The sequence below is a fragment of the Aotus nancymaae genome, unplaced genomic scaffold, assembly GCF_030222135.1.
Source record: "Aotus nancymaae isolate 86718 unplaced genomic scaffold, 86718_ANA_hifiasm-v0.15.2.pri h1tg000019l, whole genome shotgun sequence".
NCBI classification, from domain to species: Eukaryota; Metazoa; Chordata; class Mammalia; order Primates; family Aotidae; genus Aotus; species Aotus nancymaae.
In genome coordinates this window covers 43,289,947-43,314,559 of record NW_026988431.1, presented here as the reverse complement: position 1 = coordinate 43,314,559, position 24,613 = coordinate 43,289,947, and the positions used below count along the sequence as shown (strand labels likewise).

The window sequence follows — 24,613 nt, the reverse complement described above, 5'->3', positions numbered from 1 at the left end:
CCAAAATCATTACCCTTTTAAATATAAGTTTTCAGGTATAGTAGTACCCACTCTTCTGGTACCAATTAACTATGTTAGTCTATTTTTGTACTGCCATGAAGAGCTACTCAAGACTGGATAATTTATAAAGAAAAAGAGGTTTAGGCCAGGTGCGGTGGCTCCCACCTGTAATCCTAGCACATTCAGAGGCCGAGGCAGGTAGATCATGAGATCAGGAATTCGAGACTAGCCTGACCAACACAGTGAAACCCCATCTCAAAAATAAGCTGGGCATGGTGGTGTGCACCTGTACAAAAATTAGCTGGGCATGGTGGCGTGTGCCTGTAATCCTGCTACTCAGGAAGCTGAGGCAGAAGAATCGCTTGAATCCAGGAGGCGGAGGTTGCAGTGAGCTGAGATCGTGGTACTGCACTCCAGCCTGGGCAACAGAGCGACACTCTGTCTCAAAAAAAAAAAAAAAAAGAAAGAAAGAAAGAATGAAAGAAAAAGAAAAAGAGGTTTAATGGACTCACAGTTCCACATGGCTGGGGAGGCCTCACAATCATGACAGAAAGCGAAGGAGAAGCAAAGCCATGTCTTATATGGTGGCAGGCAAGAAAGCATGTGCAGGAGAAATTCCCTTTTATAAAACCATCAGTTCTCACAATTCTTATTCACTATCAAGAACAGCACAGAAAAAAACCACCCCCATGATTCAACTACCTCCCACCGATTCCCTCCCACAACATATGGGGGTTATGGGAGCTACAATTCAAAATTAGATTTGGGTGAGGACACAGCCCAACCATATCACATACTATATTTAAATTCCCATAGTTTTAAAGCTTTTAAAGACAGTGAATCAGAAGTTGTCATAAGCAAAAGTGTTACATGAGAAAACAAAAACAACAATAATAGGACTTCGCTTTTTAAGCAAAAATAAGATGCCCAATTTTTTTTTTGCAAGAAAGCAGAAGTTTGCCCAACAAATTCCTCTAACATAATGCATTCCAAAGTAAAAGCAAGCATACACTAAGATTTTTAACTACCACTATCAACCAAAGCAAAATTTTTTTCTCTGTGCAATACATTTTTTACAATTTTATTTTTTTCAACAAATGAAACAAAACAATCAATTTTTTACTTTTAATAGATTAAGAAACAGGTTCTTCCAGCTAGGCATGGTGGTTTACACCTGTAATCCCAACACTTTGGGAGGCCTAGGTGGGTGGATCACCTGAGGTCAAGAGTTCGAGACCAGCCTGGTCAATATGGTGAAACCTCGTCTCTACTAAAAATACAAAAATTAGCTGGGCCTGGTTGCTCATGCCTGTAATCCCAGCTACTTGGGAGGCTGGGGCAGGAGAATCGCTTGAACCTGGGAGGTGGAGGTTGCACTGAGCCAAGATCATACCACTGCATACCAGCCTGGGTGACAGAGCAAAACTGTGTCTCAAAAAGAAAAAAAAAGAAAAATATTTTTCCAAAATATCAAATTATTTCCAGTCTCAGGGCCTTCATACCAATTGTTCTCAACCCCAAAGTTACAGTTTCTCATTCAGTGTATGAGATGTGATCTGGTAATCTACACTATTCACATGATTAGCATGTACTAATAGAAAAAAAAAGAAATAGGTTTTCCAAAATATCAAATTATTTCCAATCTCAGGGCCTTCATACCAATTGTTCTTAACCCCAAAGTTATAGTTTCTCATTCAGTACATGAGATGTGTTCTGGTAACCTATACTATTCACACGATTAGCATGTACTCCAGGTGATTCTTATAAATGGAAAGTACATTTTAGTCCAGTATATCACAAATTACTCAGGGCCTGTGACAGAAATAAATATTCCCAGGCCCCTCCCCTTGAGACACAGTCAGAAAACCTGAAATTTGATTTTTAAAAAATGTTCCCTAGTGAGGCTGGGTACAGTGGCTCACACCTGTAACACCAGCACTTTGGGAGGCCAAGGCAGGTGGATCACAAGGATCAACAGATTCAGACTGTCCTGGCCAATATGGTGAAACCCTATCTCTACTAAAAATATAAAAATTAGCTGGGCGTGATGGCCCGCACTTGTAATACCAGCTACTCGGGAGGCTGAGGCAGGAGAATAGCTTGAATCCGGGAGGCAGAAGTTGCAGTGAGCCAAGATGGCACCACCGCACTCCAGCCTGGCGACAGAGTGAGACTCTGTCTCAAAAAAAAAAAAAAAAGTTCCCTAGTGAATCTTTATAATTAAGTCAAATTTGGAAAACACTGTTTTGAACCAAAGATAGGCAAGTGGCACACCAAGTCATTATTCATAAACTTCTTTTAAGTCAATAAGCAGTAGGTAGAGGGTCAAACTAAAGAAGGAAAAAAAAAAGAGAGAGAGAGAGAAGTGCTAACAAAAACATACTTCATAATTCTTTCAAATACCATGCTGTCACCAGTACTATAGGTTGCCAACCCTAGCAATAAGCCACACAGCAAATAAGACAATTGACAATGAAATTGCTCTCATGAATAGAAGAATTTTAAACACTATTTAGGGAAAGATGGTAGAAAATTCTGGTTTTCTTTGTTATCAAAATATCAAATATCATGCACAGTGCACTTGAAAGTATTAATGTCATCTATCTCCCAAACAAGAATGTTTTATTTTCATGATTCCTCACACAAATGTCACCTTCACTACAGCCAACATTGATAGAAAACTTAATTTTGTGCTAGACACTTTGTTAAGCATCTGACATTAATGTTTTTCCTTCTAATCCTCAAAACAACATTGTAAAATACAACAAAAACAACACAGGGAAATAGGAACTTGCACTGTCATTCCAGCTTCCCTATTTTAGGGGATTCAATTTCTAAGTTTAAGTGCTAGAGTCTAACTGACTGAATAAATGAACCAGTTCCCTCATCCCAATCCCTCCTTCTTTAATTTTTGCAATTTCTGAAAAATAAAAACTGAGCATGTCCAATGACCCAGACTTAGTTCAAGTGTTAAGCATGAAACTTAACATAGCCTACCATGTTAATGGTAGAGGAGTATGGGGCACCAGATCAAGTTATACCATTCCCATTGATCATAACAACTGTTCTGTTTTTTTTTTAAATGGAGAGGGCGAGAGGGTCTTGCCATGCTGCCCAGGCTGGTCTTGAACTCCTGGCCTCAAGCAATCCTCGCACCTTGGCCTCCTAAAATGCTAGGATTACAGGCATGAGCCACCACACTCAGCCTGTAACAACTTCTTATTGAAAACTTCACCCGACAGCCCTGTTCTTGTTTTCTTCTGTATACCACACTCTCCCTTGGCAAGTGTTCGCAGCCTGCCTATGTACTTACCATGCCTCACTCTTCTTAATAATCTTTCCTTTTTGTATTATAATACTCAGGACTTTCTATCATGCCATAATTCTTGTTATGTTTATGAATTATTTATCCATCTTTGCCACAAAAATATTTGCTCTTCAAAGACAGGAATCTTTATTTTATGGATATATCACAAGTATCTAAAGAGTGCCTAGCATGTATTAGGTGTTTAATATTTGTAGATTGATTTTCTACACAGCCACTCTTGATATCTTCTACAGAGCCTCTGAATGTGACCACCTGTTAAATATGCTCAAAAAAATTTTTTAAGACTTTAACATTAAAAATGTTAATACTAAAAGTTTCTATATACTTTATATATACAGTCATCCCTCAGTATCTGTGGGAGATTGGTGCCAGGACTGGCCACTCATACTAAAATCTATGGATGTTCAAGTTCCTTCCATAGATGGTATAGTATTTGCATATAACCTATGCACATCCTTCTATATACTTTAAATCATCTCTAGATTAGTTATAATACTGCATACATTGTAAATGCTATGTAAATAGTTGTTACAATATATTGTTTAACATGTTCAGTACAGATGCGACCATCCATTTTTTTTTCCTGAGTATTCTGAATACTGGCTGAACCCACAGACACAGAGCCATGGATACAGAGGGCCAACTGTAAGTTAATATTTAAAAATACGTAAATATGGCTGGGCATGGTGGCTAACACTTGTAATCCCAGCACTTTGGAAGCTGAGGTGGGTGAACTGCTTGAGCCCAGGAGTTCAAGACCAGCCTGGCCAAGATGGCGAAACTTTGTCTCTACAAAAAATATAAAAATTAGCTAGGCATGGTGGCATGCACAGGTAGTCCCAGCTACTCAGGAGGCTGAAGCATGAGGATCATTTGAGCCCAAGAGGCAGAAGTTGCAGTGAGCCAAGATCAAACCTCTGCACTCCAGCCTGGGTGACAGAGCAAGACCCTGTCTCAAAACAAAACATAAATACTATGAAATAATAAATTAATTTGCTGAATCATGTAAACTCTGGATGGTGGGACTCTGTGGTATTTATTCTTTTCTTTATATTTATCCGCGTGTTTCAGAATAAAAAACTAAAACTTCCTAGACTATTTCATTTTACATAATGTATACAAGAGACTAGAAGAAAATACATGAAAATATTTACAGAAATCGGTTATACTTGCTCAAGTTTTCTAAGTGTGCATTACTTTTATACAGCAAAACATTTTTTAAATGAGCAAGCAAGAAGGCTTTTAATTCACAAGTTTATTCACAATTTGGAGGGGATGAAATGAAGTAAAATGTACCATCAAAAAAGAGAAAGGGCAGATCTTGAGCAGAGAGTTAATAAATCTGAGCTGTCATTTTCTCTCTGTAAGCCTTAATTATACTCAAAAGATTCTATCCTACACTACAGTCCTTATAGTTATTATTGCCATAAAGGTCAAATGTAGCAGCCACTTGGGTTCTGAGGCATGTGCATTCATTAGCAACACATCACAATCAACCACAGGTGACAGCTTAATTAATTGTGATGCCAGGAATTACTAGCATTCCACTTACTTCTGACAAGGAGCTTAGCACTGTGCTCAGACCCAAAGGCATAACCAACCACATGCCAAAATCTCAGAACTTCAGAGCTGCTGGAGCCACTCCAGACCCCAATTCTGTGCCAGTAGAGGTTCAATCAGGAGAAAATATTCAGTAAGTCAAACAAAAGGTATTCAATACAAATGATTATTAATCTATGGTTGGAGAGTAAATATAAAGATACAAAGAGGGGTAGGGAGGGGCAGGAGAGATGGATTCCAAAAGGGCATGAAGAAACTTCTAGAAGTGAATATGTTCATTAACTTCATTATAGAGGTGGTTTCATGATTATATAAATATATCAGAGCTTATCAAATGATACCCTTTATGATTTATTGTATGTGAATTATAAGTCAGTAAAGCTGTTTTTAATTTTTTAGAGAAAAGGAATTATTAAACTATTGAGGGACTGTGTTAAGGAAAAACTTCTTTTCCCAGCTTCACCAAGGGCATGGTTTCAAAGGCAGGAGCTTCCCAGCACCATGCCTCCATAGACGCCCCCATCCAGGAACCTAAAGTTCTTTGTCTAACTTTCCTGAACACAGCTTGGCTAGGTGGAAAATCCAGGTGGGTTTCTTTATTCAAAAAGCCTGCCTAAAGCTCTGGGAGGAGGGGGCTTTGTTGGGGACCAAGTAGCCAATCAGGTATCAAAGTCAAAGATCAATCACTCCAACGAAAGTTTGAAAGAACTCTCATTGAACGAGAACATGAATGGGGCAGGAATAACTCCAGGGTTAAAATCCTGCTGCTCCTTACCTATACGGATATCCCCTCCAGATTCCCCTCCCACAACCGTCTGGGAGCTTTCTCTCTCTCTCTCCTTTTCTCTCTCTCTTTCTCTCTCTCTCTGCCTAATAAATCACTCTCTGCTAAACTCTTTGGGTCCATGATATTTATTTGAACGGTAAGCTCACCACGCCTCCAGGGACCCTTTCCCCATTCTTGGGGTAAGAGAGGCCAAGGACCTCAGAATCAGAATGGGGAGGGAGCTGAGTATGCAGCCCTGCCCCAGTTACATCTTCGGCAAGCCAGTCCAGGAGGAACATCAGACTTCAGAGTGGTGAGTGGTATCGCATTCCTTTGGCTTGCTGATCTGTCCTATTCACGTCTTTTAAATTTGTTTAGGAGGTAAAGACTGGGCACGGTGGAGGCAAGGCCAGGCAGATGATGCCTGCACAAAGCAGGCAACCAGGCCTGTGTGGGGCCACATGCAGCAGCAGCTGGGCTGGGCAGTGAGTGCAGCTGCCTGTGCGAGTCATGCCCAGCCTTTCAGACCCACAGTGGCGGCGGCAGCTGTGTGCTGGGGCCACTGGAGCAGCTGGTCCGGGCAGCAGGAATGGCAGCCACCTGTGTGAGCCATGCTCAGCCTTTCAGACCCACAGTGGTGGCAGCAGCTGCACCAGGTCTGCTGGAGTGGCTGGCCCAGGTGGCGGGAATGGCTGCCACCTGTGCTAGCCATGCCCAGTCTTTCAGACTCCAACCTCCTGGGTCCAGATTTCCATGAGGTAAACTTCTTCCTGGCTCTTTCCTCTAAGATATTTCCTATACATGAGACTCTTAGGGTGGCAATCCAGGGTGGCAGTCCAGGGACCCATGCCCACTTATGCCTATGAGGACCTCCTGCAGTATAAATGCATAGGGCCAGTTCCCTTAGTCCGCAGTGCTAGGTTATGTCCTAACAGAGCCAGAGTCTATCAGTGGGTACTGGAAGCTATAGGACATTGTGTTTTTTGTCACCTGCAATTTCCCAATCCAACTGAATGGTGCCAGAATTTAATGATGTAAAATTTGTCTTGTCTAGGATTGGCTCTCTATTTGGCAGAGCTTCTCCATCTAGAACACCGTAGTCAGACCGGATCCGAGGTTCAAATAATTAATTACAGGCCCCACAACCCAGGGCATATTCCTATGAGGGAAAGTGTGGTAGGGAAGGAGGCCCAGGTCCCGAGGGCATTGTTCTGGCCTCAGCCATGTGGCCATCCATTATCTTCTTTAAGACTGTTGTAGTTAGAGGCCTCTCTCAAGGAGTTCATCCTCCTAGGGCAGCTTTATGGTCAGACCTATGTTAATTGAACTCTTGCTGGGGAATATTGGCACCCATCGCCCAAGCCTCACTGGCCTAGTTTTTCAAGGATGTGCTGGTACAGAGCCACTAATCCCAGCAGTCCCCATGTCCTAATGGTAGCTGATAAGGAGGGTATACCTATAAGTGAGGGAATGCCTATGACGCCGATAAGTGTGATTAAACCCGGCACATGGGGGACCCAGAAAATGATCATGCATCTAGGGTACAAGGAAACTACAAGGTGCTTTAACTGGGGGATGCCCCAGGGCTAGCAGCTGCAAGGAATAACTGGGGATGCGGACATCCCCGTGTTCAATTTCAGATGGGTGCTACTCTTCCCAAGGCAAAATCACCCATAAAGTGTATCCTGGATAACTGAGACCAATTTGACCCATGATCTTTAAAGAAGCTAGCCCTGGGGCCAGAACAGAGCCCAGTATCATTATTAAATCTAGCAACCTCGGTGTTCTATAATAGAGACCAGGAGGAACAGGCTGAAAGGGACAGGAGGGACAAGAAAAAGGCTGCAGCCCTAGTCATGGCCTTCAGGCAAGCAGACCAAAGGGGCTCAGAAGAGGGAAAGACTTGGGTTAGCCTCCAGTCTGGCAGAGCTCACTACCACTGCGGCCTACCAGGACACTTTAAGAAAGATTGTCCCCAGAAGAAAGGACCACCTCCTCGTCCTTGCCCACTGTGCCAAGGGGATCACTGGAAGGCACATTTTCCCAGGGGATGAAGGTTCCCAGGGCCTAAGGTGGCTAATCAGATAACCCAACAGCAGGACTGAGGGTGCCTGGTGCAAGCACCAGGATAAGCCATCACCCTCACCGAGCCCCGGGTAAAGCTAACCATAGAGGGCCAGGAGGTCGATCTTCTCCTGGACACTAGTGCAGCCTTCTCAGTTTTGTTTTCCTGTCCTGGACAGTTGCCCTCCAAGTCTGTAACTGTCCAAAGAGTCCTAGGACAAGCAGTCTCCCAATATCTCTCCCAGCTCCTAAGCTGTAACTAGGGAGATATACCCACCTCCTACGGCCTTCTCTTAAGTGTTATTACCAATAGCACTCTTAAGGGCTCGAAACTCTCCTCAGAAAATAGGACTCAGCCTCTATGAAATGCTTTATGGACAGCCCTTTCTTACTAATGATCTTGTATTAGACAAGGAAACAGTAGATCTAATAAAAGATATAACCTCCTTGTCTAAGTACTAATAGGTTCTTAGGACCTTACCTGAAGGACACCCGAGGAAAAAAGGGAAAGAGTTGTTCTGCCCTGGAGACTTAGTGCTTGTTAAGTCTCTCTCCTCAGACTCTCCCTCTCTAGGCCCATTTTGGGAAGGACCATTTTCAGTGATTCTGTCTACCCCAACAGCAGTTAAAGTGGTAGGAACTGACTTGTGGATTCATCACACTCAGCTGAAGCCTTAGAGACCTCCTGAAGAAAATCATAGGCCCTCCACTCCACAGCCTGAAGTTCCAGGAGACAACCCTTCGTACACCTGTGAGCCATTAGAGAATCTATGTTTGCTCTTCTGACAAGATCCCCAAGAAAGCAAGTACTCATGAATCTAACTTACATCCTCGCATTAACAGGACTATCACTCCTGGCTTTACTATTTGCAACCAGACTCTATGTGGTTGCCCATACAGATTGGCCTAATAGCTCTCCTCTCTTTCCTCGAGTCCCCCTGTAATGACTTACACTGACTCTCACGTGCAGAGTCTTCTCTTGCCAAGGCCACACCATACTCAAACCCCAATTATTCCTTTCATAGTCGGGGGTGGGGGCAGAATAATAGGAGGACTTGGTACTGGCATTGGAGAAGTTACTACCTCTACTCAGTTTTACTATAAGCTATCTCAGGAGTTAAATAATAACATAAAAAAGGTTGCCAATTCTCTCTGCAAAGGCAGCTCACTCTGCAAAAGCTGCTTAACTCTTTAGCTGCTGTAGCTCTTCAAAATAAAAGGCCCTGAATCTGCTAACAGCAGAGAGAGAAGGTACTTGTCTCTCTCTAGGTAAAGAATGCTGCTACTTTATAAACTAATCGCGTATTGTCTTAAACAAAGTTAAAGAACTCAGGGATAAATCAAACGCAGGGCTAAAGACCTTCAACAAACAGGATCGTGGAGCTTGTTTAACAACTGGTTGTCCTGGCTCTACCCTCTTCTACGCCCATTTGTAACCATTCTATTATTTTTTGTCTTCAGACCTCTCATCTTTAACCTTCTTGTCATATTTGTTTCTTCTAGAATTAAAACCATAAGGCAACAAACGGTCCTGCAAATGGAACCCCAGATGTCCTTTGCTCAAGAGTTCAATCGTAAACCCCTCTGGAGGAAACCTCAACTGCAGAGCCCCTTCTATGCCCCAATTCAGCAGGAAGTAGTTAAAGAGCAATCAACGCCCCTGTCCCAACAGCAGTTGGACTTTCCTGTTCAGAGTGGGGACTGAGGGACTGTGTTAAGGAAAAAAACTTCTCTTCCCAGGTTCACGAGGGGCATGGTTTCAAAGGCAGGAGCTTCCCAGCGCCACGCCTCCATCCACGCCCCTATCCAGGGACATAAAGTTCTTTGTCTAACTTTCCCTTGCGGGCTAGGTGGAGAATCCAGGTGGATTTCTTTGTTCAAAATGCTTGCCAAAAGCTCTAGGAGGAGGGGGCTCTGTTGGGGACCAAGTAGCCAATCAGGTATCCAAGTCAAAGATCAATCACTTCAGCAGAAGTTTGACAGGACTCCTCTCATTGAATGAGAACATGAATGGGGTGGGAATAACTCCAGGGTTAAAATCCTGCTGCTCCTTACCTATGCAGATAAGAAGAATTTCCCTCCCACAACAGCTGGGAGCTTTCTCTCTCTCTTTCTCTTTCTCTCTCTCCCTGCCTAATAAATTGCTTTCTGTTAAACTCTTTGGGTCCACGATATTTATTCGAATAGTAAGCTCACCATGCCTCCAGGGCCCCTTTCCCCATTCTTGGGGTAAGAAAGGCCAAGGACCTCAGAATCTGAACAGGGAGGGAGCTGAATATGCAGCCCGGTTACACTACGATAAGAGAGTAACACTGAGGGAGATATTACAAAAGAAGAAACTTGGAAGAGAGCTTCCCTCCCTGAGGCTGAAATTCAGTTTTCATTGGAGCAGCTGTGATTGCAGCACACTAGATAACAGAGAATCTCACTGGGTTGACCAGATCAGAACTGGTCCAAGGTTGCCAGGCAAACAACAAACAATCCTCTGGGGTGCTGATGGGCAGGTGTACAGAGGTAGTCAGGTCACAGCTGCAGGTACCAGGCCTGGAATGTGCAACATCTGCATCATGAGGGTTGCTGGAGGCTGGGCACGGTGGCTCATACCTGTAATCCTAGCACTCTGGGGAAACCAAGGCAGGTGAATCACCTGAGGTCAGGAGTTTGAGACCAGCCTGGCCAAGATGGTGAAACTCTGGCTCTACTAAAAATACAGAAAAATTAGCTGGGCATGGTGGCGTGCACCTGTAGTCCCAGCTACTCAGGAGGCTGAGGCAGGGGAATTGCTTGAACCCAGGCAGTGGAGGATGCCGTGAGCCGAGATTGTGCCACTACACTACAGCCTAGGTGACAGAGCAAGAGTCTATTAAAAAAAAAAAAGGGGGGGGGTCGTTGGACCTGGGCAACACAGCAAGACTCTTGTCTCTACAAAAAATACAAAAATTAGCCAGGTATGGTGACACGTGCCTACAATCTCAGCTACTGAGGAGGCAAAGGCAGGAGAATTGCTTGAGCTCATGATTTGAGGCTGCAGTGAGCTATGATCACCAGTGCACTCCAGCCTGGGCGACAGGGCAAGACCTTGTCTCTTAAAAAAAAAATCAGGAAAAATAACTAGCAGGTACTAGGTTTAATACATGGGTGATGAAATAATCTGGTCAGCAAACTCCCATGACACAAGTTTAACTATATAGCAAACCTACACATGTATCCCCTGAACTTAAAATAAAAGTTAATTTTTTTTTGAAAAAAGGATGACTTCTGACATCATTTTCTTTAGGAGCTTTTTCGTATAGACATACTTCAAATGGGCATTAACTAGACATACTCATATAATCCTGTCTGTGTCTGTTTATCAACTACCTAACTATATTTGTGTGTGTATCTTTAAAAAAAAAAGCCCCAAAGGAAAACTAGGTCAGAGGTCATTTCCTTTTACAAAAAATATTTTTTTTTCTAATCTAGGATATTATCCATCTATGTTTTTAAATGAAAATGTTTTACATTATACAATAATTTGATTGTTATGCTTATTAGCTTCTAGAGGCTGCCGACATCCTTGGCTTGCAGCCTCTTCCTCCGTCCTCAAACCTAGCAATGGAAGATTAATTTCTTCTTACATCACATTATTCCGAACTCCTCTTCTGCCTCCCTCTTCCATTTTTAAGGACACTTGTGATTATCCTGGGCCCACATAGATAATCTTCCCAACCTGAGGTCCTTAATCACATCTGCAAAGTTTCTTTTCTCATACAAGGTAACATATTCACAGATTCCAAGTATCAGATACGGCCATCTTTGGGCAGTCATTATTCTGTCTACTATGATAATTATCACATTTCTTGGCAAATTTTCAATTTATTCATTTACTTATTTATATATTACTGTTTTATTCAATGGGTTATAATATGCTATTGTATTATTATTTTGATGGCCAATTGTCCCCAATTTGACCAGTGGAGGCTTATCCAAGCTAGCTTCTGTGTCTTTTTGCTATGTTCCCAACACTCTTCACCTCCTTGTTTTTTGGCACAAGATTTTCCAGTCCTATCTTGTACTTTTCCTGCCCCAGCCCTGAAATCAGCCATTTCTTTAAAGAGAATATTGTTGTTTACAGGAATATAGAGCATCAGAGAAACAACTTTCATTACATAAAGGTCTTTGTACTGTTTTTACAACTTTAACTCTGTAGTTATTTTAAAGTTTTACCATGTTATTTTATTTTAATAATATAACGTCTTCCAAAGTTCAAAGTGATTATTTGAGGCTTGTCTAAATATTAACATTGCAGATGACTGAAAATTTACCAGATATAAAAATCACTGTGGTTTCTCTCAGAACTTGACTAACTGAATTTAGTTTTTAAAGATTAATTGCAAAGACTATAGAAAGAGCTGTAATATAGGGGTCAGGATTCTAGTCCTAATTTCATCATTTACTGCAAAGTCAATGCCATCATAATTAACCTCTACTCTTCACACGTTATTTATTATACTGCTATCTAATAAAATGTTTATGATTTTTTTCTAATACTAAAAATCATGCTCATTGGAAAGTATAAAGAAATGTTGATTATACATAATTTTAACATTCAGAGACAACACGAGTATTGTCCTTGTGTGTTGCAGTTTGTTCTCAGAGGTTCTAATGTATCCTTCCTCTCTCAACCTCACTTTCAGTTTGCTCCCTTGATAGCCATCCAGCTAACCCATAATGACCCAACCATCCAACGTACCAGGCATAAAGGCAACAGCCTTGTATATAAGCCTTATATAGGTCTTAATGGGCTGCCACAACTTCTTGAAGTCTAATATCTTATTCTGCATCACTTATATCATTCACAGTGGTTCCGCTTCCCTATCCAGAACTCATAGTCTCTTTCCCATGCATATTTTACATCACTTGCATCATATTATATTATGATTTGTAGGCTTTTTTACTTGAAATTATAACAAACATTTTCCCTTGTTGTTCAAACTCTTCATAACCGCTATGTTAACAGCTACTTTGGACTGCTTTATATGGCTGAAACATGACTTTGTCTATTTTCTTGCTGTACAATATTGAACTGAATTCAACTCTTGCTATTACAAATAATTTTCCAGTGACTATAAATCGTTCCATACTTCTGATTATCTTCTTGGGATAGATTACTTGATATAGAATTGCTACACCAAAGAAACATTTTAAGACTTCATACATATTGCCAAATTGCTTTCCAGAAAAGAACATTCCTATTTACATTTCCAAATAAATGTGCATTTCATTGCATTGAATCTCCTTTTTTTTAAAAAAAAAAAAAAATTTTTTTTAGCACTACGAAGCACCTCTTAGCAGGCGACTGAATCTCCTTTTTTGATCTTTTGTTGGTGTTAGGTGAAATTAAAAATTGTTCATTGTTCACATTTCTATTCATAATGAAATTTTAAGCCTATTTGAAAACTTCAAGAAAAACAAAGAAAAAAACTAATGTAGATTAATGATAATTTATATATTCAAATTACCTTCTGTTCCAATTTTATCTTTATTATTCATGGATCTCTGTACCAGACTCTGTGATAAATATGGTTTATCCCTGAGGCTTTCTCTGTAACATCAAAATTAAGTTGCAAAATAATTATAACTTTGAAAATGAATTAGGTATTGACACTTCTCTCCAAACCTAAAAAAAATAAAATGTTCTGCCTTCTTTAATAATGACCAAATATATGTAACATGATACCAGAAATGGAATAACCCAAGTATAGTAAGATAATCGTTCAACACTATGCTAAAAACACACTTCATAGTTTGCACATTCAGGAAAATCAGACATCTTACAGATCAAATTATTTAGCATTCCACTTTCCACTTTATTTACCCATGTGATCCAGCTTACATTTGGAAAAAAGAAAGTAAATGACTGTTAAAGGCAATAAATGTTACACGCAAAAATCAGCTGTGTTTCTACATACCAACAATGAACTACCCAGAAATGAAATTAAGAAAAACTTCCATTTATTATAGTATCCAAAAGAATACAATACCCAGGAATAAATTTAACAAAGTAGGTGAGAGATCTGTACACTGAAAACTATAAAACACAAAAACACTGCTGAAAGATATCAAACACACATCCAGGTATTGAAAGACTTAACAACGTTAAGATGGCAATACTATCCAAAGCAATCTATAGATTCAATATATTGCCTATCAAAATTTCAACGGCCTTTTATGCAGAAATGGAGAAGCTGATTCTCAAATTCATATGGAATTGCAAGAGGCCCTAAACAGGCAAAATAATTTTTAAAAAGAAGAACAGAGCTGGAGAACTCACATTTACCAATTTCAAAACCTTACCACAAAGCTACAGTAATCAAAACAATATGGTATTGGCATAAGGATGGATATATAGACCAAAGGAGTAGAATCGAGAGTCCAGAAATAAACTCATACATCTACAGCCAATTGATTTTAAAGATGCCAAAGACCATTCAATGGCAAAAGAATAGTGTCTTGAACAAGTGGTGCTGGGACAACTATTCACATGCAAGACAATGAAGTTCTAACTTACACCATATACAACAATTAACACAAAATGTTAGGGACCTAAATATAAAAAGTAGAATTATAAACTTCTTGGAAGAAAACATAGGGTAAATCTCAATGACCTGGGATTCAGAAATGGATTCTTAGATATGATACCAAAAGCATGAGTCAAATAAATAAAGTGAACTTCATCAAAATTCAGAACATTTATGTATCAAAGGAGATTGTCAAAAAATTGAAAAAACAATCCACAGAATGGAAGAAAACATTTGCATATTATATATTTGATAACAATCTAGTATCCAGAGTATATAAAAACACAACTCAATACAAAAACACAAACAATGTAATTTTTTAAAAGGGCAAAGAACTTGAACAGACATTTCTCCAAAGCAGATATACACATGGCCAACAAGCACATGAAAAGATGCTTAAAATCATTAGTAATCAGGGAAATGCAAATCAAAACCACAGTGAGATACCACTTCATACCCATGAGGATGACAATTATAATTTCTTAAAAACAGAAAACAAGTTTGGCAAGGATGTAAGGAAATTGGAACCTTTACACATTGCCAGTGGGAATGTAAAATGGTTTAGCTACCGTGGAAAGCAGTTTGGCAGGTCCTCAAAAAGCTAAACAGGATTAACCATAAGACCCAGCATTCCATTCTTGGTACATACCCAAAGAAGTGAAAAGAGGTACTCAAATAAATCCTTGGGCACAAATGTTCACAGCAACATATTCATAATAACCAAAAGGTGAAAACAACCCAAATATTCATCAATGATAAATGGATATACAAACTGAAAAAGCAAAGGAATATTCTTCTGCTATAAAAAGAAAAAGTACTGATAGATGCTACATGTGGGTAAACCTTCAAAACATTTTGCTAAGTGAAAGAATAAAAATTGCTAAACCAGGGATTAAAAACTCAAATATTGAATAATTCAATTTATATAAAATATCCAGAATAAGTAAATAAATAAAAACAGAAAACAGATTGGGTTGCCATGAGCTAGGGGCATCAGAAAATGAGGAGTAACTGCTTAATGGGCATTAGATTTTACTTTAAAGTGATAAAAATGTTTGAAACTAGACAGAAGTGGTGGTTGCACAACACTGCAAATGTACTAACTGCCAATGAATTGTTTGCTTTAAAATGGTTAATTATGTGAATTTTACCTCAATTTTTTTCAAAAAAAGCAATTAACATTTATAATCCGTGTTGGATAAATGTGGAAATTATAAGCAGTTCTTCCTCTTTGAAGGTCAAATGTGTAAATGATAATCACAGTAATTATGCAAATAAAGTATTCTTCAACATTTAATGAGGTGTTTTATATCTAAATAAAGTAGATGTTTCTCCCTCATGACTTCATTCAGAAATATTCATTTCTCACCAGCTCCTCACTAGGATTATTTCTCAGTGGAAATTCATTCCCTCTGTAAAGTTTATTTGGATATTTCTATCATTAGAAGTGGAGCCTGGGCAGGGAGTGGTGACTCACACCTGTAATCCCAGCACTTTGGGAAGTTGAGGAGGGGGTACTGCTTGAGGCCAGGAGTTTGACACTAACTTGGGGGACAGAAAAAGACAGGAAGGAAAGAAGGAAGAAGGGAAGGAGGGAGGGAGGGAAGAAGGAAGGAAGGAAACTGAGCCTGAACTACAGTCACATTCAATCAATTCAAGGTCAACATATTTCTAACTCCTTAAAAATGATTCTAAGCCAAATTCTTGTAGCTGATCAGGAGCTCTCTTACATCAATGAGCAAAACATCCCAAAATTTCAGTTTTCTTTTCAGTTTACATTAATGTGGCAATGAACATTTAAATGTTTTAATGTCTGAATATTTCATGATTAATTTTTAATAATTATTAACTCTATAACCACAAAATTGACAATGTTCCTCAGACGTTATTTCAAAGTTAAAAGACTGATTTCCTCAGGAAGTTCTACGTCACTGAAACAACTAGAAATAACAAATATCTTCCTCACGGATCACCTTCTCTTAAGAGGAATATAAAGGTAGACTAATAAATACCTGATTATGATACTGCCTGCATAAAATTCCTTAACGGAGTAAGCAGTTTTCAGAATAAAGTGCAAAACTAAACTATGGTTTAGCACAGAAGTTCTTCACAAACTGGCTCCTCTCTGTGTATTTAGCTTAGTACCTTGCCATCCCTTCAGACTTTTTTCTAACCATGTACACTTTGTCTTCTCCCAGATTCTCATTACATGCTTCTCTATGCCACCAAAATGCAACAAAACTAAATGGTCCATCACTCACATTATTCCTTAAGCTCCTTAAAGTTAGGAGCTATACGTTTTCTAATTCTGTATACAATACCTAGCAGGTAGCACAATATCAGAGGCAAGTGACTACCGTATGAATTAAAATATGAAAGTGAATAACTATTATGATCCATTATTAAGGTCTAAAATACTATGTAAATAGTAAAAAGGAATATTATTTTTCCTTTCTAATGGCAAAGGGGGAAACTATATATTAGGTAACATTTTGCTTATTTTAAAAAATTACAATGTAGTCATTAGTAAATAGCATCAACAAATATTGTAGACATCTTTGTATAAACATTAGTTCATTAAGAGTATAAATTTAGCTTGATATTCAATGGAAGCTCATGCTTGGCTCTATATTATTTACATTAGTAAAGTGAAACATTAGTGCAAGAAATATTTTACAAGAAATTGTAAAAGCAGATTTTAACTGGAAAATTTCAACTACCTCATTTACCAAGGAGGAAATGAACTGAGAGGTTAAGATATTTGTGCAGTCATCCAGCTAATTAGTGGGAATGTTGGGTGACACCCAGACTCCCAGAATGTTGATGCTGACGTTTTCAGCTACAACACAACTTTATTCTATATTTCTATTTCAACCTCACAGACAAGCCAGGGCATTCTTCTTTTTTTTTTTTTTTTTTTTTTTTTGAGACAGAGTTGCACTCTGTCACCCAGGCTGTAGTGCAGTGGCACGATCTCGGCTCACTGCTGCAACCTCTACCTCACAGGTTCAAGTGATTCTTCTGCCTCAGCCTCTTAAGTAACTGGGATTACAGATGTGTGCCATCACGCCTGGCTAATTTTTGTGTTTTAGTAGACATGGGGTTTCGCCATATTGCCCAGGCTGGTCTTGAACTCTGGCTTCAAGTGATCTGCCCACCTCGGCCTCCCAAAGCACTGGGATTACAGGCGTGAGCCACCACACCCAGCCAGATTCTCTTTTTCTCACCCTCAATCTAGGGGGTACATAGTCCTTAATACTTGCTACATTTAAACGACTCCTTTAATCTTTAAGATCTGGCCTCTCCCTGTAATAAACATTTGGTGAGTATCTAAGTTTGCTGAGTATTAAACACATCTAAGCCATTCCACTGGGAGTAAGGAAAAAAGGGAGAGACAAATGTCAATAAGAAAAACATGGTCCCTGCCTTCAAAGTGCTCTGCAAAATTAGTTACAATCTGATATAGTATTCATTATTACCATCTGCTTAAATAGGTATAAATACGTAGTACAAGAAAAATTTCATTACTGTCAATTCTGAAAATGCACCTTATTTCTCCCATTAGCAGATCAGCTCCACGAGGGCAAAGATTTTTCTCTTTAGAACAGTGCCTGACATAGAAGGTACTTAACAAATATTTCAGTGAATAAATGCTACAGAAACACTCATAAGTAGTAGGATCTAAGTAATGTTTCCAAAAATGGTATGACAAAGTATGCAAACCTTCTCCTCATGCTCAATATTTTTGTGTTGGTTTGTTTCATTGGCCAGTTACTGAGAACTTGACAGGAAACTGAAAATAGTTGAGATGGATACATCTTACTACTTAATTCAACATAATGTTCTACCCAATTGTACTAAACCCTAGAAAATCTTCCAAGAAAGGAAACCTACAGTCCTTCTATGACTTAGTCCGGAGCCCTTTTTCAAGTTCAAAGGGTCTCCAGATGTTTTCCTTTTTTTCTTATAATAGGTTCTGTGTTTGTCCCCACTTATGAAGATAATAATAGGGATAACAAAAACATTTCAATTACTCTCTATCATGTACCAGGCACTTTTCATATATTAACCCAGTATTTCAAAACAACTCTCAGAATTAGTATTGTCATCAACATCATTTTACAGAATGGAAAAAACGGTAAGCCTCTTATCCTTTGAGTCTCTTCCACAATCCTGGCTACAAGTAAAACACCATCTTATCAGCTGCAGCCTTTTGTTGTCCCTCATAACAAGCACACAGGCTCTCTGATTCTAAAGGTTTTGCTATTAACCAATTCAAGGTAACAAACAAGGGATAATAAAAGTAACAGGAGATGTTCATATGTTCAACAATTCAATATATGTTTATAAATGCCTGGTACTACACAAAAATCGACTCTCAAAATTCTTAGTGTGAGAAGCCCTAGCCTCCAATTTACTAGCTATTTTTTTAATAAATGGGAGCCTTGCTAAGTCTACAAAATTTTTACTCCTCACTACCTTACCTCCTGATCTAGCAAAACACAAATCAAAACACACTAAAGGGAAAAATAATGGGTGCATCTTCACTGAGAAATTTGTACTTCTGGGGAATTTAAGGAGTCACATCACTCTTGCGAAACTCTGACCCATAGAGGAGTGGTTACTTTTAGGTCATTTCCTTACAGTGTAAGCATTTGGTCTCTTCCCTTTTCATAAAATACACAAAGCTTCCAGTTTTCATTCTACATTTCCAAATGTCTGAACAACTTCTCAGCTCCAAAAGTAAACTCCCTATCATTCTCTCTCCTCCTAAATCTCCTTCCACCAAAACTTGTTCTTCATACTAATATCCTTATTTCTGATAATAACATCACTATCCTCCCAAAATTTTGTCCTAGGCCTATACTCTGGTCAGTTGCCAGTGTCAATGTCACTATCAACGTCAACATCTTTCAAATCTATACCTTCACTACAATCATCACTTCTTGCCTCAACTACTAAAATTAAACTCCCTGGTATTCCTACTTTTACGCTTCCACTCTTCCATTTAACCTGTTCACAAATTATTATCCATAAGGAGAGTTTCTTCTAAACTAAAAATCATATGTAAAATATTTAGTCAGACATTTAAGAATCTCCATAATCTGTATCCATCTATCTTTACCAGTCTGGTTCTTAAACACATATCCTTACCAAATGTACTCTGCTTTTCCTATCCCTATACCTTTGCTTAGGCAGTGTCCTTATGTGGAACTTTTTTTTCCCACCCTCCTTCAACTTTCAAATGACCTTATTTTCAATGAAAAAAAAAAAAGGCTAAAGCATATAATTTACTGAACATATACTCCATCGAGTGCTTCACAAATTATCCGAATCCCCACAAAAACAAATAAGGAAGGAGTTAAGGAAACTGAGGAGGAGCTTACCCAAGGTCACCAGCAAGTATGAATCCAAAATAGCCCCACAGCATTCCATATTTTTTAATGAAATAAGACACAAAAGAGACAGACATTATGTAGTCAGAATACCTGTGTTCAAATTCCAGCTACTCTACCAGCTACCTGTGTGAACTCACAAGTTATGTATCTGTGATGCCTTAATTCCCCCACTTCCCACTTATAAAAAGAGAATAGGACAGGCACGATGTATCACACCTGTAATACCAGTACTTTGGAAGGCTGAAGCAGGTGGATCACTTGAACCCTGGAGTTTTAGGCCAGACTGAGCAACATAACAAAACCTTGTCTCTACAAAAAAAATTTTTTTTTAATTAGCTAGGCATGAGGGTATATGACTATAGTCCCAGCTACTTGCCCGGCTGCGATAGGAGGATCCCTTGAGCACAGGAGGTCGAGGGTGCAGTGAGCCATAATCACACCACTGCACTCCAGTCTGTGCAACAGAGGCTCAAAAAAAATAAATAAATAAAGATAAAAAGTAGACAATTAACTGTCTACCACATCAATGACTGTAAGAACCACAAGAGATATTATAAGGTACTTAGAATTGTATTTGGCTCATAGTAACCAATCAATGTTAGCTACATTATTTAGTTGTTACTGATGTACTATGATATATAAACTTTGACAATACCAATCATATACTGTGTTGTTCCCAAATCAACTTTTGTGTAATGTAAAAGATTCATAAAAGTTTAATATTCTGCTTCTATATATGCTCAATAAATATCTACAGAATACATAAATTTTTGAACAATGATTCATACGCTTTATTAAAAGGAATTCACTTCTAATTTTGTTTCCTCTTCTGAGAAAAGTAACAATGCTTACCAACTTTCTTCCCCTTTTTATGTCATGTGAAACTATCATATGCAATACCATATGGTAGTAACATGACAAATGGTGCAAAACACTGTTTTGATTGAAACTCATTTGCCTCCTGCTAAACATCATTAATTCTCAGATTTTAAAGTAATTATTTAAATGCCAATCATTTGTAGGTCATACCCACACGAAGTAAGCAAAACATTCCATGATAGTTGACCAAGCCATTTCATTTCATACATCTCTTACGGCAAGAACTATAAGACATAAAATGCCATTCTATCCAACTTAACTGAAAGACATAAATCTATCCCTGTAGTCACACCCTTAGTCCTACCCTCACTTAGCTAAAGTTAGTGCCTGTAAAAGTTCTGATAAATCTACGTTATTCTGGAATGCAGAAAAATATCAAGGGAAGAAAGCTGAATGTTGGCAACAATTTATGCCCGTCCAAAATTATTGAGAAAATTAGCTTTATACAAGAATAGATGAGAACTTATCCTATACCCTTCAGTATTATACCTCTCGAACCAAGATTTTCTCTGTGATTTGCATTACACATAAAGACTTGCCTAGCTTCAAAGGCAGAGGTAAAAAATATACTAATAAAACAGCTGGCATTCCCTACACAGAGAAAAATAACTGTGCTTCTCTCCAATAGTTTCCAACAAAACAAAACAAAAAACTTATGTAATAGACAAATTTTATTTCATTTAATCCTCATAACAACTCATAACAACAACTTCTTATTTATGGAAAATGTCACAGAATTAGTAAGTGGCAGAGCTGAACTCAGCCTGACTCCCAAATTTGGAATCTAGTATTTTGAAACATTTGTTTTTGCCAAAGTCCGTAATACACTTTACATTTCCATCTTCCTCTTGACACACAACATATTTTTAAAGACTGAAACAAAAGCTTCTTGCCATAATACTTACTTTCACTTCATACAATGTCCTCTGGTATTTTTTTCTTTCTTTTTAATGCTTATGTCAATGTACTAAATTGATTCTAAAATCTATTAATGAATTCTTACGGGCCCTAAACTACAGCACTGCACGACACTTCTTACCTCCTGTTTAAACTTCTTTTTAACTGCGACCACTGTCCAGTTTTGTTACTTTGAGATGGAGCTAATCTCCACCCATTAAAAAATTGTGCTTAAATAGATTATAACTCTTGAAAGCCCTACCTTAAATCTTGAATTGATCTGTTTCTCTACAAGAACTCTTTGGAGGCAAAGTCACCTTACTTATTTATATTGTATCAAAAACTGCAGATGTTCTCCTTGGAGAACAACACATCATTGTTGGAAGGAATGCATTAGTTTTCACTGTTCCTGCTGCATCACTGACAGCAATAGCTGGACAGGTTTGTGCAACAAGAGGACCTGAGCAGCTGCCCACGGTGCTGAAACTGATGATGAAACGAGTTTTAGAAATTTACTATTGTCAGATTAGGACAAAATAGAGGAATTTGCCAGACACTGGCAGAGAACACTGAGTGGCTGCCACCAAAGTTGTGTGAGTGTTTCCGGGATACTACTGTTTGGCTTCGACGTCTGCCCACTCTCTCTCTCACTCTCTCTCTCTCTCTCTCTCTCGGACAAAGTTCTTTAATAAGTGCAGATCAAGTCAAGCGTACCGACAGAGCTGCTGACTTACCGTAGTATTTGGCCCTAGCAGGGGTCACGTCCTAAACCTGCAAACTGAGCTTCCAAGGGAAAAAAAAAAAAGCGGGTGGGGGTAAGAGAGGAAGTGACTGCCCTCCTTATACTGAAAGACAAAACAGCCCCCTCAACTCAAGTCAAGCGATTTGCCCGAGGGCGTTGCGGCAGGTGCTGGACCAAGAAAAGCCTTCCAAACGTACTTTCAGGCTCTTGCAGCCTCGAGAAGGGAATGAGAGAAGCAAAACCGGTAACTCAACAACTTTGGACACACACAAACTCGCGAGATGAGAGGGCAAGGAAGACTCGGCCCTCGAGGGCAAGGCTATTTTATTCCTTTTGCAAAAAGCCTAATTCACTCCTCGCCCAGCTCTAGAGGAGCAGCAAAGACCTCAGCAGCGGGGCCGACTCCGAACTCGAGGGCCAGCAAGCGGGGTGTGTTCTCCGAGCCGCCCAATAACCCGCTGCCCGGTTGCCGCCAAGCCGGACAGGCTCTTACCTGGAAGTCCGGCCCCCGCAACACAACAGTCTCGCCCGCCGCGTCGCTGCGGGAGAAGTCCCTACCCCGACTTCATGACTGAATATCCGCACCGACCGGACAGCCTAGAGTACGAACAGGGAAGACAACACCGAAGCGAAGCGGAAGTCCCGCCTCACGCGCCTCATTTGTCCACACCCAAAGGCAGAGAAAAACCATTGGGTCACATAGTTGCCTGTTGAGGCTCCTTCCCACTCTCACGCGGAGTCTCTCTGCTTGCTCCAGCCCGGCTCGGAGAAATGCCCAGTTTGCGAGTCTCGTTCTTGGCCTCGTGATCGGTCTTCCCTGGAAGGGAAGGGAAGGGTAGGGTGGGGCGGGCGTCTGGGGAACTGGAGCGCGGCTGAAGAAGCTGCTTTTGGCAGAGGAAGGGGCAGGCTGGCAGAGTGGATTGTGGGCGCCTGCCGCTGACTGTTTGGCCCCAGAAACGGAGGCAGTAGGGTCTGCAGGGCGCGGGACTGAGTGGGCAGGGCCGGTCGGCCTGATCCGCTCTGGCTGTTGGAAAGGAGTAGCTCAAGATCCGGCTGCGGGGCTGCCCGCGGGCGGGCCTGACTCTGGCGCCGACGCGTCTCTTCCCTGCACACTACACTCACCTGACCTACTAAAGAGACGAGGACGAGGCCCCATCGCCTCCCTGCACGGTTTCCAAGTCTGAGATCAGGGTGGGTGGGACCGTGGCCACACCTTAGAGTAGGGGTCAAATTGTTAGAAGTGCGAGCAGCTGGAGGTCTGAACGCCAGTCCCCTGAGACCTGGCTAGGATCCGCGCTGACGTCAGCACTCTGGGCCCGACGCGCGCCATCCCCGGGACTTAGCAAAAGTCAACCCATGTGATTCAGGCCGTAGGTCAGCCTTTTAAAACCCTTGCCTCTTTTTGATGAACCAAAAATCTCGTCCCCTGCCGCCCTTCTGAGAAGCCTTCCTTTCTGGTTGTCCCAATCTTAAACCAGAGGAAACTTAAATTACCGGACTGTACCATCCACACTGATTAATCACTGCCAACTCGCCACCTTACAAAAGCAGTGTGACTTAGTGCAAAGATTACAGAGTCCTGAACTAAAATGTCAGGAAACATAGAATCAGGCCCTACTTCTTCTTCAAATAATAAGGTTCTTTTAATAAGACCTTTACAGGCTTCAACTCCTTTAAAATCATCTTTTTTTTTTTTTTTTTTTTTTTTTGAGACGGAGTTTCGCTCTTGATACTCAGGCTGGAGCGCAATGGCGCGATCTCGGCTCACCGCAATCTCCGCCTCCTGGGTTCAGGCAATTCTCCTGCCTCAGCCTCCTGAGTAGCTGGGATTACAGGCACGCGCCACCGTGCCCAGCTAATTTTTTGTATTAGTAGAGACGGGGTTTCACCATGTTGACCAAGATGGTCTCGATCTCTTGACCTCGTGATCCACCCGCCTCGGCCTCCCAAAGTGCTGGGATTACAGGCTTGAGCCACCGCGCCCGGCCTAAAATCATCTTTTAAAAATGGTGGCAAGGAGGCTTATCACATAGATTAGTAGAATATCATTGGATGTAACTTGTAACTTTGATTGCTTGGAGAACCCTGAGTAGGTGGGACACAGTATTAAAGGATGGACTATTTCCTTATTGTGTATCCTTTAGTGCCTTTTGAATTTTGAACCTTGTAAATATTATCTACTTAAATAAAATTCAAATACAAAAAATTTAAAATCAAATTTTTAAAAATTTTAAAAAGCTATCAAAGGTACTTTCCTCTTCTGTGTATCCTATGACTGTTCTATGTAGTTTTAACTTTTCATTGGTTGTAAAGACATTCAAAACTTAAATCACAATTCTGCCTTTAAGGAAGTCATAAATAAAAGTCAGCATTGAGAATATTACTAAGAAGACTAGTGTAATTAGTATAAACATTTAT

At 40.1% G+C, this 24,613-nt stretch overlaps 1 protein-coding gene across 2 annotated transcripts in view; it reads right to left on the bottom strand.

The window, feature by feature from the left end:
- RNF13 (ring finger protein 13) overlaps positions 1–22,828 on the bottom strand; it is a 167,319-nt gene extending 144,491 nt beyond the window's left edge. Inside the window, exon 1 of one of the 2 annotated variants that reach the window (XM_012437070.3) lies at positions 22,689–22,828. The gene's annotated coding sequence lies outside the window, so the exon portion shown is untranslated. The remainder of the gene's footprint in view (positions 1–22,688) is intronic. The other variant, XM_064378793.1, reaches the window with a different exon arrangement.
- Between the last annotated feature and the right edge of the window lie 1,785 nt (positions 22,829–24,613).